Consider the following 18,136-nt stretch of genomic DNA (forward strand, 5'->3'; position numbering starts at 1 on the left):
TGCTGTCGGACCTGTCTTCATCAAGTATCCAGTGCAAGGTCAACAACCGACTGACTGCCTCTCCAGTTTTGGACTGTTCAGCCATGGCAGACACAGTGGATATCTCTGTATACCTGCTGTAAATGGCCTGTTTGGTAGACTTGCTCAGTGTGTGTGTGTGTGTGTGTGTGTGTGTGTGTGTTTCTTTGTAATAACACATCTGTCCTGTAATGCCATATATTTTTATGAAGTTTTTGGAGTTCCCTGTGAAACAATACAAGTTAATTAAGAGGGGAAGAGGGAGACAGTGAACAAAATATAACTGGCTTGGTAACTGAAATGGAGAAAGCTTGAATGATTGTGGATATATATTATACCAAGTTTTATTCAGGGAGTATATCTGGTGGGTATGTTCTGCCAAAGAAAAAGTTTATACAGACTGAATGATTGGATATATTCTGAGTTCTGTTTAAGGCACCAAAAGCATTTTAAGTGGGTTAACTTTGACAAATATTCCTCAGTAACAGTATCTTTCGCATCAGTTACAACTGGGCGTTGGGACTTGAGTGTTGACAAGTGATAGAGGCCCTGTTTTGTCCTGGTGTTGTGTTCTTGGGGAAAGGCACTTTACTCTGATATTCCTCACTCCTTCCCATGTGGATTGGTTCTCAGCTTTGGTTGAGGAATGTTAAAACGGTGGAAGGAGAGGATATAAATTCACTGCCCCAGGCTGCAGAAGGCAATGGGACCTTAAACTTTAATTTTTTTAATTTTTATTTATTCATTTATTTTTTTTTACCTTTAACACTACAGTGCAGAAACTCATCACTTCTGACATTCCTTTCTATGTCAGTTGCAATATTCACATGGACCTCTCTCTCTCTTGGTCCAGCCAGTTGGACTCTGAATAATGTTCTTTATCTCCATAAAAACACCTTCTGTATGTATATTTTGCCTGTTATTTCGTCACCTACATATTGTGTGATAAGTGGATATGAACACTTGATGACTTTGTACATTTACATGAATTCAAATGAAATAAATATCAGGCGTGATGAATGTCTTGTACATAGAACTACTATTTTCTGGCAAAATTAGTCAAGTGATAATGCCAGTTAACTCTTTGTCAGATGGTGGTGTGTTTTCTTTTCTTCCCCACATTAAACTGCTCTGAAAAGATCAAGCTGTACTGGGGTTTGTGGTTTTTTTGTGTGTGTGGCTTATATTCTTCGTTTCCCATGAGGTACAATGGTACCAATGCAAGCTTTGAATGTTCGGTTATTATTCAGTATTGTTATTTTATTCTGCTTTGGGTTTTCTCTCTATACATCCATGCCCAATGATTCACAGGCTCTCACACTTATCTCATATACAGCCACACCCAGATTGGCCCTGTCACAGTCCCACAGACATATGGAAGTCTTAAAAAGTTGGAAAAATGAGAACCATTTCCTGAGCTAGAAGTCTTGAAATGATATGTTTTGCCCTTCAGGGCCTGGTTAAGTCTTTGACTTATACAAAAACCTTGAACAGTACGCATTCAACATAGAGCTAGATGCAACTGCTTCAAAAAAAAAAACTCCAATTAAATTTTCAACACCTTTTGTATTTTAGTTAGATTTCTACTGATTTCTTTTGTCAGTGTTGTAGCAGACATATGTTTGGTTCAGTTGGTCTTTGTGTTTGGTATGGACAATTTTCAGTCTGGTCTGGAAAAAGAATTTGTTTGGTCAAATCTTTGGGGACCCTGAAATGATTCCATTTCCCTGATTTATATGTTGCTTCCTTGCACCCGGACTCTGGCCATTCAATAGTATCATTACATAATCCGGCAGAAAAAAAAAAGGTAATCAATTTATGCTCCAAACACGCCATGCCAGCAATATCTAAACAGAAGACTGAAGATTTTCATTTTATTTTATAAAGACAAACTGTGGACAAGCATCGCAGAATCTGAAAAGTAAAAACAGAAGTCTGGAAACAAAATACTAAACAGGAACCAACAATTGATAACAATAACTGAATAATTCTGAACCATTTGAAAAATGATTAAATTGCAACATTCACCCCCCCCCCCCATCCCCTCCAATGAATGCTTGCAATAATCACAGTACACGAATGCACACTGATCAGTCCTCATTAACCATACCATCACAGTTTTCTTTTTACTCCACTTCTTGTCCTTGGCAGATCAGTACAGTCTCTCTCCTGTGAGACAGAATGGTCAAAATATCTTCAGTATTTCAGTACAGTCTCTCTCCTCCTGTGAGACAGAATGGTCAAAATATCTTCAGTATTTCAGTACAGTTTCTCTCCTTCTGTGAGACAGAATGGTCAAAATGTCTTCAGTATTTCAGTACAGTCTCTCTCCTCCTGTGAGACAGAATGGTCAAAATGTCTTCAGTATTTCAGTACAGTCTCTCTCCTTCTGTGAGACAGAATGGTCAAAATATCTTCAATATTTCAGTACAGTCTCTCTCCTCCTGTGAGACAGAATGGTCAAAATGTCTTCAGTATTTCAGTACAGTCTCTCTCCTCCTGTGAGACAGAATGGTCAAAATGTCTTCAGTATTTCAGTACAGTCTCTCTCCTCCTGTGAGACAGAATGGTCAAAATGTCTTCAGTATTTCAGTACAGTCTCTCTCCTTCTGTGAGACAGAATGGTCAAAATCTCTTCAGTATTTCAGTACAGTCTCTCTCCTCCTGTGAGACAGAATGGTCAAAATGTCTTCAGTATTTCAGTACAGTCTCTCTCCTGTGAGACAGAATGGTCAAAATATCTTCAGTATTTCAGTACAGTCTCTCTCCTCCTGTGAGACAGAATGGTCAAAATGTCTTCAGTATTTCAGTACAGTCTCTCTCCTGTGAGACAGAATGGTCAAAATGTCTTCAGTATTTCAGTACTGTCTCCTCCTGTGAGACAGAATGGTCAAAATGTCTTCAGTATTTCAGTACAGTCTCTCTCCTCCTGTGAGACAGAATGGTCAAAATGTCTTCAGTATTTCAGTACAGTCTCTCTCCTTCTGTGAGACAGAATGGTCAAAATGTCTTCAGTATTTCAGTACAGTCTCTCTCCTTCTGTGAGACAGAATGGTCAAAATCTCTTCAGTATTTTGAGTCATCTCCAACTCACTCCAAACCACTTCTTGGAAAGGACAAGAGAGATTTTAGCATGAGACTTGACCAGATAAATCAGTTTATCTGTCTGTAGCTGAAATGTGTTGCTGGCGTTGTTTGGTGGTAAATCTTGATCATTCAGTCTGTGTGTGTTTGCTTGTTTTCAGTCCATTCATTTCTTCTTTTTTTTCCCAATCAATCTTTACTTCAAATTAGGTATTAGGTATTGGAGTCTTACATTTCACAAGGCTGTTTCTTGAACTCCTTTGTGTGAGCCATCTGGTCAGTGTATAAGTGAGCATGACACTAAGGAAAGTTGTCACATTTTACTTTTTCTCCTCTTTTTTTTTCATGCCATTAAAACTGGCATATAGAAATCTGCAGTCAAAACTTCCCAGGTCTCCACCGACAGGCCAAGTCCTAGAATATGATTCAATCATTTTCTTCAAGAATGCAGTTGAAAGTGTTGAATGGCTTGCAGCAATTAAAAGAAACTCCTCCATATCTATACTCCATCTTTCCAGCTCCGTTCTTCCTCTGATACTCGACTTCTCAGGATAGCTCACAACAGAAGAAAGACCCATGGACACAGATCATTAAATTTTTCTTTTCAATCACAAAAGATGTGGAACAAGCTCCCTGATAACCTCTGTCATTCAGACTCCCTTGCATCTTTCAAATCTGGTCTCGAAGCTCTCCTCTTCCCTCAGCAATAAGTTCAGTTATGGCAGGTTCACTTCTTTGCGTGAGCTGTGCTTGACTATGTATGTATACATATGCATCAGTACACAAATATGTGAATGTGCATTTGAGTGTGTGTGCGTGTCTGTGTATGTGTGTGCTTATGTGTGCATATGTGTGGAAAGCAGCCACTATGTACATATGTATGTTAAAATGTGTGATTGCATTGTGTGTGTATATGTTTGTTAGTCACATTTTAGTGTGTGTACATAACACTGATGTAATTTGTCATGTAAGCAAAAGTGTTTTGCCAAGCACCAAGAGCAGATTTCTGGATGGTGTGCTATATAAGTTTCCATTATCATTTTCAAATGATCTGCAGACAGACAAAGAACAGACAAAGGGGTTGTCATGCTACAGAGGTGAGCGCTAAGATGTGGTGCTCTCTACCTGCAGCTGCTGAAGAGCTGTGCGTGCGGCTGTGCCAGCCATGGAGGGACTGCTCAGCATGTCCATGCCTCTCTGGTCAGCTGCACCTGGTGTCACATTCACAACACAGCCTTCAGCGACTGACAATGTTACATGCTACACAACACACAGCCTTCAGCGACTGACAATGTTACATGCTACACAACACAGCCTTCAGCGACTGACAATGTTACATGCTACACAACACACAGCCTTCAGCGACTGACAATGTTACATGCTACACAACACACAGCCTTCAGTGACTGACAATGTTACATGCTACACAACACACAGCCTTCAGCAACTGACAATGTTACATGCTACACAACACACACTGACACAGCCTTCAGTGACTGACAATGTTACATGCTACACAACACACAGCCTTCAGTGACTGACAATGTTACATGCTACACAACCTTCAGGAACTGACAATGTTACATGCTACACAACACACTAATAATGAAAACTGCTTTGCCGTCTTCGCCGAATTTTTTTGTCAAATTAAGCAGTCTTCGCCGAAAAAAAAAATCTTCGCCGAAAAAAAAATTGCATTAAAAAAAAAAAAAAAAAATTATTTAAAAAATAATAAAAAACAAACCCGATCCACATTAGCTTTGCGCCTTTTGCACTTCCGCCGTTGTCAAATCCAAGATGGCGTCGTTCGATGACAACGTGGATCAAACGAAATTGAAAGCAAAAAGAGGAGGAGCGAGTGGCTGCAAAACGTTGTTTGTGAGTGAAGAGTTGGCGATGTCATTCGGAAAAGAGAGAAGGATCAAGAGTTCGAAGTGTTTTGTGAACCATGCCAAAAAGTGATAGACTTCAAGTTGCGTGGATTCGTTGCCATCAAAGACCACATCATGCGATCAGCTCATCAACAAAATGTCGCGGCTCTTACCTTGGCATTCGCTGCTGAAACGAACTTGTCCATGTCGCATGTTCCAAAGATCATCGCATTTGCAAAGGTAGTTTTCTTTTTCTTCTGAATAAGGCAATCACTTAAGAAATCTGTGAAGCTTGTGTGTCGGGTTCAGAAATGGGTGTTTGGCAGGTGCATGCTGTGGCCAGCATCCTGAGAAAGCCACTTGTGTCCATCTATCCCAAACTGAGTACTACACAGGATCACGTCTCAAGTGTCAGGCAAGATCTCAATCGGACGCTGTATCCACGACTCAGAGATGGAGATGAAGCTGACTCTGCCTCACCTGCAATCATGTGGTCAAGACTGGGCAGCAGAATGGTCACAGATACATGGTTGCCTAACCGTTTTGTTGCCTGCTTTCCTAGTTCTGAATCTACTCAGCTGGGCAGACACTTGCCTTCAGAAAGCTCCTCCACTCCATCTCGTTCACAAGTGCTGTCAGGGTTGGAGTCAAAGAACAGAACACGCAAAATCTCTGTGCCTTCTGCTGACATTCGGGCTTTTTTCACAAAGCCAAAGGCAGCCAAACTGGATTAGTTGTCATAGTTATTTCCTGTGGCCTGCTTTGTGTATACTATATATCCCAACCTTTTTTTTTTTAACTACAATTACAAATGATTGTACCTGTGTTACATGTGTCTTTATAGTTTTTAAGACTTTGTGGTTCACCATCCTGGCAAAGACTAGCAACACATGCTACTGCTCCCTCCTCTTACTAAATAGATAGACACAGAAGATTTTTTTTGTGGCATAACCTCATGCGTGTTTTCAAATGGTGAACTGTGTGACGACTTCTTCCAAAATCATGGCACAACAAAACATTTGATACAAACTATAAAGTATGCACAAAGTATGCACAGTATGAGACTGACCTGTAAAAAGAATGTACATACTATGAATTTAATCAAAAGACTTCAATGTAGCATCAAAATAGTTGAAAAGAAATGAGAGTTTTCAGAGAGCAGGACAAATGTGAGTGCATTCTTCGGCAGCTATACCTATGTGTGTGAAGGTCCATCAGAGTGAACTGTGGATACTGCTGGTTTATTGTTTTAAGGAAGACTGACTTCATCAATAAGCAGGTGTTTTACATGTGATGTTGGCGGAAGGTTAAACTAACAGGAAGAAGGTTGCTGCAGCATAGATGCAAGGTAAATTGCCTTTGTCCTTTACATTTTTAATTTGTTAATGTGTATGATGCTGGTTGAAATAAGCATGGGTCATTACCTTATATGTTCAATCATTTGTATTTGATTTATAGCATTATATACTACTACATATTTACACCTTATTTTAGGACCCTAGTTCTTAAAATTTAAGCAGCTTTTGAGCATTTGTTCTGGTTTGATTTTTTTAGAGCGAAAGGGGGATAACAGTGTTTTTTATACATTTTTATGCCCATATTATTCTTAAAAAAGCTTCAGCTTCAGGGGGCGGAGCCCCCTGACCCCCGCCAGCGCGTTGCCCCTGGACCCCACTGGGGGCATAGCGGCCCCCAGACCCCCGGCAAAAATCTTCTCTTTTTGGGGGGAAACTAGTTTTCATCCCTGTGACTGACAATGTTACATGCTACACAACACAGCCTTCAGCAACTGACAATGTTACATGCTACACAACACAGCCTTCAGCAACTGACAATGTTACATGCTACACAACATAGCCTTCAGTGACTGACAATGTTACATACTACACAACACAGCCTTCAGTGACTGACAATGTTACATGCTACACAACACAGCCTTCAGTGACTGACAATGTTACATGCTACACAATACACAGTCTTCAGCAACTGACAATGTTACATGCTACACAACACACAGCCTTCAGTGACTGACAATGTTACATGCTACACAACACACAACCTTCAGTGTCAGACAATGTCACACACAAATCTGCTATCTCCTGTCACACACAAATCTGCTATCTCCTTCAAAATGATCTATGTCTTGAGAGTGGAGCGGTGGCTTACTGGTAATGCGCCTGACTTGGAAGCGGGTATCTACAGGTTTGAATCTTGTGTTTACAGACCAGGACTTTCCTATCCTTTAGATCTGGGAGCTAGTATTTCAGTTGAGACAATTAACTGATATCTTGTGTTCAACATGCACTTAGCACACTTAAAAGAATCCATGACAACAAAAGGGTTTACCTTATCAAATTTTTTTGAAAGTCCACTTTGATAATGATGATAATTAAAAAAAAACAACAAAAAAAACCTTCAGTGAAAAAATAGGCAAAAAAAAAATGTATGGGTGGCATTGCACCATAGCTATGTGCTCTCCATGTAAGCAGCTGGAATTTCACATGGAGAAAGCTGTTGTGACAAAATTAATACAATACAATGTCTTTACTGAGAGTTCATGCCTTTTTTTCCCACCATGTTGGTGGCCTCTTCAGTTCAGGTCTCTTCAGTCAACAGACACAGGGGGACATGTTCGTGGTCTCTTCAGTCAACAGACACAGGGGGACATGGTGGTCTCTTCAGTCAACAGACACAGGGGGACATGGTGGTCTCTTCAGTCAACAGACACAGGGGGACATGTTTGTGGTCTCTTCAGTCAACAGACACAAGGGGACATGTTTGAGGTCTCTTCAGTCAACAGACACAGGGGGACATGTTTGAGGTCTCTTCAGTCAACACACACAGGGGGACATGTTTGAGGTCTCTTCAGTCAACAGACACAGGGGGACATGTTTGTGGTCTCTTCAGTCAACAGACACAGGGGGACATGTTTGTGGTCTCTTCAGTCAACAGACACAAGGGGACATGTTTAAGGTCTCTTCAGTCAACAGACACAGGGGGACATGTTTGAGGTCTCTTCAGTCAACAGACACAAGGTGACATGTTTGAGGTCTCTTCAATCAACAGACACTGGGGGACATGTTTGTGGTCTGTTCAGTCAACAGACACAAGGCGACATGTTTGTGGTCTCTTCAGTCAACAGACACAAGGCGACATGTTTGAGGTCTCTTCAGTCAACAGACACAAGGGGACATGTTTGAGGTCTCTTCAATCAACAGACACTGGGGGACATGTTTGAGGTCTCTTCAGTCAACAGACACAGGGTCATGTTTGAGGTCTCTTCAATCAACAGACACGGGGTCATGTTTGAGGTCTCTTCAGTCAACAGACACAAGGCGACATGTTTGTGGTCTCTTCAGTCAACAGACACAGGGGGACATGGTGGTCTCTTCAGTCAACAGACACGGGGACATGTTTGAGGTCTCTTCAGTCAACAGACACAAGGGGACATGTTTGAGGTCTCTTCAGTCAACAGACACAAGGCGACATGTTTGTGGTCTCTTCAGTCAACAGACACAAGGTGACATGTTTGAGGTCTCTTCAATCAACAGACACTGGGGGACATGTTTGAGGTCTCTTCAGTCAACAGACACAAGGGGACATGTTTGAGGTCTCTTCAGTCAACAGACACAGGGGGACATGTTTGAGGTCTCTTCAGTCAACAGACACAAGGGGACATGTTTGAGGTCTCTTCAGTCAACAGACACAGGGGACATGTCTGAGGTCTCTTCAGTCAACAGACACAAGGGGGACATGTTTGTGGTCTCTTCAGTCAACAGACACAAGGGGACATGTCTGAGGTCTCTTCAGTCAACAGACACACGGGGACATGTCTGAGGTCTCTTTAGTCAACAGACACAAGGGGACATGTCTGAGGTCTCTTCAGTCAACAGACACACGGGGACATGTCTGAGGTCTCTTCAGTCAACAGACACAAGGGCAACATGTCTGAGGTCTCTTCAGTCAACAGACACAGGGGGACATGTTTGAGGTCTCTTCAGTCAACAGACACAAGGTGACATGTTCGTGGTCTCTTCAGTCAACAGACACAGGGGGACATGTTTGAGGTCTCTTCAGTCAACAGACACAGGGACATGTTTGAGGTCTCTTCAGTTAACAGACACAGGGGGACATGTTTGAGGTCTCTTCAGTCAACAGACACAAGGGGACATGTTTGTAGTCTCTTCAGTCAACAGACACAGGGGGACATGTTTGAGGTCTCTTCAGTCAACAGACACAAAGGTACATGTTTGAGGTCTCTTCAGTCAACAGACACAAGGGGACATGTCTGAGGTCTCTTCAGTCAACAGACACAAGGGGACATGTTTGTGGTCTCTTCAGTCAACAGACACAAGGGGACATGTCTGAGGTCTCTTCAGTCAACAGACACAGGGGGACATGTCTGAGGTCTCTTTAGTCAACAGACACAAGGGGACATGTCTGAGGTCTCTTCAGTCAACAGACACAGGGGGACATGTCTGAGGTCTCTTCAGTCAACAGACACAAGGCGACATGTCTGAAGTCTCTTCAGTCAACAGACACAGGGGGACATGTTTGAGGTCTCTTCAGTCAACAGACACAGGGGGACATGTCTGAGGTCTCTTCAGTCAACAGACACAAGGGGACATGTTTGAGGTCTCTTCAGTCAACAGACACAGGGGGACATGTTTGAGGTCTCTTCAGTCAACAGACACAGGGGGACATGTTTGAGGTCTCTTCAGTCAACAGACACAAGGGGACATGTTTGAGGTCTCTTCAGTCAACAGACACAAGGGGACATGTTTGAGGTATATTCACACAAAAACAACACACACAGAGAAAAAAGGCATCACCAACCTGCACTGGAAATGCGTCTTGGAGTGGTGTAGGTCTGCCACCGACTCCTGCGGACCCACACCAGCTCTGTGTCCACCGTGACAGACACTGCCGGAGAGGACAGGCAGCTCTCTGTGGACGCCTGTGCAAAAAACAAACAAACAACATTTTCAGTTTCCATTTGTCAAGGTGTCATTGAGTGCACACTGATTCATATAATCTACACCAGATCTGCTGTATAAAGAAAAATAAATGTAGCAGATGCCATATCTTCACATAAACTCATGCTAATCATACCTTGAGGAAACCAACAAATCGTCAGTGCAGTTGTGACTTCGTGGTAATGCTCCTGTTTAGAAGTGAGCATTCATGAGTTGAGGTCTCACAAAGGCCGAGTTCTTTTTCTCCCTTGGTAAAGGTTCTTTCTGTTATATCAAGGACTTGTGCTTTGTGTCTGGATCAAAATAACTTAAAAAAAATATGATTTGATTCACAAAAAATATTTTTTTCAGAGTAGAGGTTCTCCAAGTGTTATAAACAACGGAATGCATTTTTTTAATTACTAAAGGCTTAAGAAGCACCATCAAAGAGATCATTATTACAGAAAAAGAAAAATTGGTAAGACCCAGCATATAATGAACACAAAACCTAAGGGATATAACCCTTGTAACTCTACTTAATATCCAAGCTTACTAGAAAATGTGATGACATCTGATTACATCTTTACACTGAATCAATGGTATCAAAAAGGTGTTTATCTTTTCAGCTCTCAAGGAAGCATGCAATACAGCATATATCTGGCAGAAGCCTTAGAATTTGAGTACCAGGTTGTTTAAAGTTCAACAATTAAATTTGCTGTGAGCAAAAAAGCAAAGTAATAAACATATAATTCAACAAACCAACTCAGAGTAATGACTAGAAGATTCAGTACTCACAGAAGGAGACAACAGCTCATTTCTTCGATTCTCTTTGTTCTGCAACTGAAAACTGAAAAAGAAGAGCAAAAAATAATCTGCATCAGAAAACTGAACTGGATTTTATATAAGTTTTCAAAAGGCATCTTTATGGATAGTTTCACATGTTGAATGATAAATACAATTTTACCAAAAGATGTATAAATGATGATGTCAATCTTTAAAAACTGAACCACCATCCCCACAAAGGTTTTATCACAAGGTTGATGAAGATTGATTGCATGGCTCAAGCTAAAAGCTCGACAAGAATTTTACTGTGTATTATGTGATTCTGCAACGTTTATTTTGGAATTTTAACTTGGTTTCCATGGCCAGTCAATATATCTAGTTCTGATGCAAGGCATGAGCTCCAGGCTTAAAGGTTATAAGTTAGAAGCAGTGAATTCCTAAGCACTGGAAAGCAGGGCCCAATCCTCTCCTTCCACCACGTGACCTTCCCTGATGGAAGACAGGTACCCATTCACACCTGGGTGGAGTGAGGACAGTCAGAGTTCAAGTGCTTTTCCTGAGGACACAACACGGGTCCTTGAAACCTGATCATTGGTGAACATTGGATCACAAGTCCAATACCTGTCTGATTCCGCCACGTCTCCTCCACTAGTCTACAATTTAATTTTCATTCAACTCAAAATATATATCAGCACACCGATTTGGGAATATCATTCAGTAATAAGACAGACCACAGTGGGGACATGCTGTCCCTAGGGAGAGCAGCGTGAATTGTTGTGACAAAAAGTAATACACCACCACAACCTACCTCTGGAAAAGCTGTCTGCCATGATCAGGGCTCTGCTCGTCACAGAAATCATACACAGTGAACTGTTCCGCAGTCAAAGCTTTTCCTGACTGCGAGCAGGACTTCGGACTCTGTACAGTACGCACGTCCCTCTGAGTGTTCTTCCTCTTCTTTGCTCCACACCTCTTCCTCCCTTTGCCCCCCTTCCTTTTCTTGGTGATGCCAAGGTCTGTTGATGGCGCTGGTTGGTGTTGGAGTGTCACTTCCGAATCGGAGTCTGTAGGTCTCTTGTTCTTTGTCGACATAGACACTGCCTGGGACGACTGCTGCTGCTGAGGAAGAACAGCCACCATAGGGGAGGGCTTGGGCTTGGAAAAGAGGCTGGCTCTGTCCAGTTTGGAGAGAGGGGAGATTTTGCCCATCCCTTTTCTTCCCTGCAGCAGGGGATATCCCTTGGCGGTGGCGGTGGTCGGGAGGCAGGAAGCCTGGGCTGAAGGCGCCAGCATGGTCATGGTTCTGGTGAAAGGTCGGTGGTGGTCCGCAGTGGTGGGCGGCAGGGCACGGTTTGAGAGCTGGGTGTCCTTCTGAAGCCTCCTCACTTCCTCCACGTGATTCCTGTGCATCTCTTCCAGCTGTTTCTTGATGTCGGTGTGGTACTCCTCAATCTTCTCCTCAAACTCTGGCATGGTCAGAAGAGTGGGCGCGTCCGTGTCACCCACACATTGTCTCTCTTGGAACTGCTTGGTGATGGACTGCATGCCTTCAGTGATCACGCTGAGGAGAGACTGGTGTAGGGAACGTAGCTGCTGCTGTTGTTTCTGGGCCTGTTGCTGCCACATGGCCTGAAGGTTCTTCTCTGTGGTTTTGGTCTGCTTCTGGAGGAGGGCTTGCAGGTCTTTCTTCACGGCTGCTGCTGCCACCGCGGCGGTGCCTTCGTTCGATCCCGAGGAGGTGAGGGTAGAGGTACAGTCTGCCAGCGCCCTCTCCAGCAGCCTCTCAAGGTCGTGGGTGTGGATGGAGCAGGCCTCTGACAGCTGGTCCTGCAGGCCGCACCGCCACTCCTTCTCCCCTCGCTGCACCTCCTTCCGCAGGCCGCCCAGGTCCTTCTGCAGCCTGAACACAGGCACACATTCACACATGTGAGGGAATATGTGTACGTGGATGGGATGTTGCTTATTCAATTTACCATCATGAAGCAAAATCTTGACTTGACACACAGCATTACCCAGTGCACTTAGTCAGGCCTTGAGTGCATGCATATATATTTGTGTACCTGTCCAAGTGGGTTTCTTCTACAGAATGTTGCAAGAGGACAACACTCTTGTTGCCAAGGGTTCTTTTTCAGTGTGCCAAGTGCATGCTGCACACAGGAGCTCGATTCATCATCTCCTCCAAACCGCTAGATGCTCAGTTCAATTTTCCAGTTAAACTTGGTAGAAAGGGTGAGAGTGGGATTCGAACCCTGTACTGGCAGATGAGCATCTTAACCATTCTGCCTCCTTCCTCCACACACATACACACACACACTTCACCCACTTGGTTGGCACACTCTTTACCAGTCACCGTAAGCTGCTCTGTGGCAATGTTTGCAGGTGATGGTTCATGTATGGAAACACAAATGAGGCAGAATGAAATACAATGCAAAATGGGCACAGCACATTCAGAATGAATGAGATTGCCCTAGAGGTGCAGGGTACTGGAAATATAATGAAACAAGGATTATAATAACTTAAAAACAACAACAAACTAACAGCTATGCACTCAACATCTATCAAGCAACATATCCATCATGCACAGCTAAGTATTGATTCTGAACATAATAAATGACAACATTTTGTCTCTAAAACAGATTAAAAAAAATAAGAGACCAGATCTTCCCCACTACTTATCTAGAAAAGTTGCAAAAGCAACATGTTACCACAGTTTCTACATCTAAAAATATTTTGTTGACATGTGTTTCTTTGAACAAGTGAATGAGGATCTAAGAAAGAAACACAGGGGTTTTCTATACGCAGATTTTTAGGGGTATTAATACCACCTGACATTCATGTAGCAATGTACAGAGAGGCTCCAAACCACCCAATCAGTCATTCGGATGAGACGATAAACCGAGGTCCCATGTGCAGCATGCAATTAGCGCACAAAAAAAGGACCCCCTGCAAGAAAAGGGTTGTCCCTGGCAAAATTCTGTAGAAAAATCCACTTGGATAGGAAAACAAATAAAACTGCAAGCAGAAAAAAAATTCAAAAAAAGAAAGAAAAAGAGTGGCGCTCTCAGTGTAGTGACGCGCTCTCCCTGGGGAGAGCAGCCCAAATTCACACAGAGAAATCTGTGTCACAAAAAAAGAGTAATACAATACTTCTTTGTTTGAGGGCTGCAACTCATAAAATGTTCACTCACATGTACATGAGTGGGCTTTTATGTGCATGACTGTTTTTACCCCACCATGTAGGCAGTCATATTCCGTTTTCAGGGGTGTGCATACTGGGTATGTTCTTGTTTCCATAACCTACTGAACGCCGACATGAATTACATGATCTTTAACATGTGTATTTATCTTCTGTTTGCATATACACACAAAGGGGGTTCAGGCACAAGCAGGTCTGCACATATGTTGCCCTGGAAAATCAGAAAAATCTCCACCATTTACACACCAGGTGCCATTACCGAGATTTGAACCCGGGAACCAAAGATTGAAAGTCCAAGGCTATAACCACTTGACTGTTGAGCACATCGTAATACAATACAATGTATACCTTTTCTCCGTGTCTCTGAGGAGTTTCTGGGTGGCTGTCTTCCACTCCTTGCAGTCCTTGGCCTGTGCTGTCATCTGACTGTGGTACCGGTTCAGCTGCTCACTGTGCTGCTCTGACGCTTCCCGCGTCACCTCCAGGATTTCCTGCACACACATGTAGATAGCAGTATTGTCGTTATTGTTATCATCATCATCATCATGACGCTTCCCGCGTCACCTCCAGGATTTCCTGCACACACATGTAGATAGCAGTATTGTCGTTATTGTTATCATCATTATCATCATCATCATCATGACGCTTCCCATGTCACCTCCAGGATTTCCTGCACACACATGTAGATAGCAGTATTGTCGTTATTGTTATCATCATCATCATCATCATCATCCTGACGCTTCCCGCGTCACCTCTAGGATTTCCTGCACACACATTCACAGCAGTATTGTGATGATGATTATTATTATTGTATCATCATCATCTTCAGCATTATTGTTGTTGTTTGTTGTTGTCAAAGTTGTTGGTGGTGGTTGTGTTATCATTATCAGTATTATTATCATTCTTAGTATTATTGTAGTTGTTGTCATAATTAATATTAGTAGTAGTATTGTTGATGTTGTTATTATTATCAGTAGTAGTATTGTTGTTGTTGTTAATTGTTTTTGTTGTGGTTTTATTCAAAACTTACAAAAATAAGTCCCATAAAAACTTTCACATATGCTGGTCATGTTTATTGCATGTGAAATTTGTTTTCTTCAAATAATTGAAAGGAAAAAGGAAAAAAAAAGAAAGAAACTACACACAACACACACACACAAGAAAAAAAACAAAAAACACAAAACACACACACATTCACATTCACTGAGAAATAATAAAAGAAGACAGAGAGAGAGGGAGTAGGTAAAAAAAAAAAAAAAAGGAAAAAAAGACACAAGAGAGACTGACAGAAACATAGAAAGAGGTCAAACTATGTTCACACAGCAGTATCATGGCAGCACCTGACAGTGATATGCATGTTGTGCAAGCAAGCATTCTCTCGTCTTTATCTTTTAACTTCTGTTGCTATATACTAGCCTAACCAACTACACAGGGCCATATCAAGGTCGAAATACAACCTAGGCTAAATAACAAACAACAGAAGGCAGATGACAAAAATCAGAAACCCACAATTGTCACAACACATGAAGGTAATAACATTTACACTACAGAAAGGGATCAGGGGTTTACCATCAGTTTGTTCTCCACGGTCAGCTGTGGTGATAGCATCTCTTGGCGCACAGCTTGGGCCACCTGCTTCATGTCTCTTGGTCTGTCCGCATCTTCCAGCTGACCCTGTAGCTGCTTGATCACTGCCTCTTTCTGTACACGCACCACATTTCATATGTATTTTTAACTGCCTCTTTCTGTACACACACCACATTTCATATGTAGTTTTAACTGCCTCTTTCTGTACACGCACCACATTTCATATGTAGTTTTAACTGCCTCTTTCTGTACACGCACCACATTTCATATGTAGTTTTAACTGCCTCTTTCTGTACACGCACCACATTTCACATGTAGTTTTAACTGCCTCTTTCTGTACACGCACCACATTTCATATGTGTTTTTAACTGCCTCTTTCTGTACACGCACCACATTTCATATGTGTTTTTAACTGCCTCTTTCTGTACACGCACCACATTTCATATGTATTTTTAACTGCCTCTTTCTGTACACGCACCATATTTTATATGTATTTTTAAACAAACACATATATATGTACACAAACATAGGCTTTCACACTCACATACACACACATATTATTGATATACTGATTTGTTTTTCAAGTTCTCAAGGCCTAACCAGTGCATTAGGTTTACAGAAATCTGTACGAAACAAAATTATTATCAAGCATACAAAAATCATAAATAACAAATAAAGGGTCTAGAAAGCAAAAAGACTATTTAAAAAGGAAAAAACAACAACAACCTCACACTCACATCTATACAACATTACAATAAACAAGACATACAGACAGACTGTTTCATGAACCCACACATGCTTGCATGCACACAATCACACACACATACACACACACACACACACTTAATGAAAACACAAAAGTATAAAAGCTAGAAAAAGAAAAGATGACAAAGTGAAAATCACTCTAAAACAACACACAAGATTCCTGTGAAAGAAAACACACCAAACTGAAAATCATTCTAAAACAACACTGAAGACGGAAGGTGTTGTATCCCTGACACTTCAGAACACAAAACAGTACACTTCACTCAAACTTCTATGTGTTGTATCCCTGCCACTTCAGAACACAAAACAGTACACTTCACTCAAACTTCTATGTGTTGTATCCCTGACACTTCAGAACACAAAACAGTACACTCAAACTTCTATGTGTTGTATCCCTGACACTTCAGAACACAAAACAGTACACTCAAACTTCTATGTGTTGTATCCCTGACACTTCAGAACACAAAACAGTACACTTCACTCAAACTTCTATGTGTTGTATCCCTGACACTTCAGAACACAAAACAGTACACTTCACTCAAACTTCTATGTGTTGTATCCCTGACACTTCAGAACACAAAACAGTACACTCAAACTTCTATGTGTTGTATCCCTGACACTTCAGAACACAAAACAGTACACTCAAACTTCTATGTGTTGTATCCCTGACACTTCAGAACACAAAACAGTACACTCAAACTTCTATGTGTTGTATCCCTGACACTTCAGAACACAAAACAGTACACTCAAACTTCTATGTGTTGTATCCCTGACACTTCAGAACACAAAACAGTACACTCAAACTTCTATGTGTTGTATCCCTGACACTTCAGAACACAAAACAGTACACTCAAACTTCTATGTGTTGTATCCCTGACAGTTCAGAACACAAAACAGTACACTTCACTCAAACTTCTATGTGTTGTATCCCTGACACTTCAGAACACAAAACAGTACACTTCACTCAAACTTCTATGTGTTGTATCCCTGACACTTCAGAACACAAAACAGTACACTCAAACTTCTATGTGTTGTATCCCTGACACTTCAGAACACAAAACAGTACACTCAAACTTCTATGTGTTGTATCCCTGACACTTCAGAACACAAAACAGTACACTCAAACTTCTATGTGTTGTATCCCTGACACTTCAGAACACAAAACAGTACACTCAAACTTCTATGTGTTGTATCCCTGACACTTCAGAACACAAAACAGTACACTCAAACTTCTATGTGTTGTATCCCTGACACTTCAGAACACAAAACAGTACACTCAAACTTCTATGTGTTGTATCCCTGACACTTCAGAACACAAAACAGTACACTCAAACTTCTATGTGTTGTATCCCTGACAGTTCAGAACACAAAACAGTACACTTCACTCAAACTTCTATGTGTTGTATCCCTGACACTTCAGAACACAAAACAGTACACTCAAACTTCTATGTGTTGTATCCCTGACACTTCAGAACACAAAACAGTACACTTCACTCAAACTTCTATGTGTTGTATCCCTGACACTTCAGAACACAAAACAGTACACTCAAACTTCTATGTGTTGTATCCCTGACACTTCAGAACACAAAACAGTACACTTCACTCAAACTTCTATGTGTTGTATCCCTGACACTTCAGAACACAAAACAGTACACTCAAACTTCTATGTGTTGTATCCCTGACACTTCAGAACACAAAACAGTACACTTCACTCAAACTTCTATGTGTTGTATCCCTGACACTTCAGAACACAAAACAGTACACTCAAACTTCTATGTGTTGTATCCCTGACACTTCAGAACACAAAACAGTACACTCAAACTTCTATGTGTTGTATCCCTGACAGTTCAGAACACAAAACAGTACACTCAAACTTC

The sequence above is a fragment of the Babylonia areolata genome, chromosome 8 (genome assembly GCF_041734735.1).
Source record: "Babylonia areolata isolate BAREFJ2019XMU chromosome 8, ASM4173473v1, whole genome shotgun sequence".
Taxonomy (NCBI): Eukaryota; Metazoa; Mollusca; class Gastropoda; order Neogastropoda; family Buccinidae; genus Babylonia; species Babylonia areolata.